This window comes from Stomoxys calcitrans, chromosome 1 (genome assembly GCF_963082655.1).
Source record: "Stomoxys calcitrans chromosome 1, idStoCalc2.1, whole genome shotgun sequence".
Classification (NCBI taxonomy): Eukaryota; Metazoa; Arthropoda; class Insecta; order Diptera; family Muscidae; genus Stomoxys; species Stomoxys calcitrans.
Window position 1 is genome coordinate 50818453 of NC_081552.1, and position 2344 is coordinate 50820796.

Consider the following 2344-nt stretch of genomic DNA (forward strand, 5'->3'; position numbering starts at 1 on the left):
GCAGCACTTTTTTGTTCGAAAGTTTTACATGGTTTAATTACTAAGAACTGTCGCCACCGCATCAAATATAAAGACCTGCCGGTCTTTAATTAGTTAGTTCTTTATCACAGAGAATCGTTTAATATGGCAATTTGATTTGATTTAAAAAAAAAAAAACTAAATGATGACTATTCAACTGGTAGCCATAAAGTCAGTTATAGACAACTACCATGTGATGACCAATGTTATAGGCGCTAGGCCGCTCGCTCAAATCTATAGACTGATAACAATATGATCGAAAAAGCTCCAACAGATGGAAGAAATGTCAAATTCTTAGTAGTTTATATGTGATTGCGCAAGGTTCCGGGCTACATGGAACGGAGAACTTTTAAGTTACTTTATAATCATTTTCGGTTTTTAAGTTTAAATTCCTTATCGATGGCAGCACTAACATTTAAATAAGCGCCATCTATTAGCTGTTTGCAATTGGATCAACTGAATCTGAATGTCAACACGAACAGAGAGAGAGGGCAGTGTGGTAAAAATTGACCATGCAGCATTTATCTTAGTTATGGCAACCTATCGGACCTTAAAATGAAGAAAAATAACATATAGGAATTTCGTTGCGATTGTTTGCTGAATTATTGTTAATCTTTCCCACTCTAAGATGGGCATTAACAATAGGTGTTTCAGGTAGTTTAAGTGGCTATATTTGTTATAGATAAAAATTTATTTAGTAGAGTGCGAATATCCAATTTTGTAAGTGGAAGGCTCAACGAATGTAAGAATCAGAGCTTTTGGAGAGTAATATACATTACAAAGGTGATATTTTAGCTCAACGATAAGAATTCTCCTTTTAATAGCCGAGCCCAAGTGGTGTGTCGATTAGCACAAACTGTTTTCTTTTTATACCCCGCACCACCACTGTGGTCCAATCTCTAAAAAAAATTTTATGAGATGGTTTAATTGACATCCCAATACGTGTGCAAAATGCCATCAAAATCGATTTAGATAAAACTCCCATATACATCTTTTATGCATTTCGACTTTTAAGGCTGTAGAAGCCACAATTTTCGTACCATCGTAAGAAAATCGTATAAGGTTCTATTCGATATTTCAATAGGTATGCAATATTAAAGTCTGACTATTACGTATACTCGGTGGTTTACCTTTCCTTACTGGTCACTCGATTCGTTCGCTAATTTTATAAAAGGAAAATAGCTGTTTTCAATGAACGAATAGAGGGACAACAGGAAAAGCGAGCTAAGTTCGGCCGGGCCAAATCTTATATACCCTCCACCATGGATCTCATTTGTCATTTTTTTGCCCGATATCTCTTTATAGGCAAACTAAGGATAATGGATAAAAATTGCCAAGCTATTGGAGCTATTTCAGGTTATCGACCGATTCGGATCATACTTGGCAAGTATGTGGAAAGTCATAGGAAAAGTCGTTAAAATAATATTTAGCCAAATCGCGTAAGAGTTGCGCCCTCTAGAGGCTCGAAAAGTCAAATCAGGAGATCGATTTATATTGGAGCTTTATCAAGTTTTCAACCGATTTGAACCGTGACATAGTTGTTGCAAGTCCTAACAAAATACCTTATACAAAATTTGAGCCAATCGGATAACATTTGCGCCGTTTAGAGGCTCAAGAAGGCAAGATCCAAGATCGCTTTATATGTCAGCTATATCATAACATGGACCGATATGACCCATTAACAATCCCAACTGGCCTACACTAATAGGAAGTATTTGTGCAAAATTTCAAGCGCTTAGCTTTATGCCTTCGAAAATTAGCGTGCTTTCCACAGACGGACGGACATGGCTAGATCGACTAAGAATATCAAGACGATCAAGAATATACATATATACTTTGTTGGGTCTCAGATGAATATTTCGATGTGTTACAAACCGACGAAATGAAGAAATTAGTTTACTCTACCTATGGTAGAGAGTACAAAAAAAGTAAGTGGTCTAGGCTGTATAAAATGAAAGGTATTTAAAAGTAGAGTACAAATCTGACATTAAAATGTATTCCTTGGTGTCTGAGGGGCCTCCCACCTTCCAAAAAACCCACCCACCGACATGTTTACCGATTGAGACAAAAAGGGTAACAAACGAAAGGCATTGAAGTGTAGAGTACGAACTTGGTATACAAATTTCTCCCAAAGTGTTCGGAGGGGGGAACCCCTCCCCCCAAAAAACCCCCCAACAGGACTTTTTCATCGCTTTGGGCAATATGGGTATCAAATGAAATATATTTTAAAGTAGAGTACAAATCTGACATACAAATTTATTCATTGGTGTCTGAAGGGCCTCCCCACCCCCCAAAACCCCCGCCGCACGGCACATTTACCAATTGC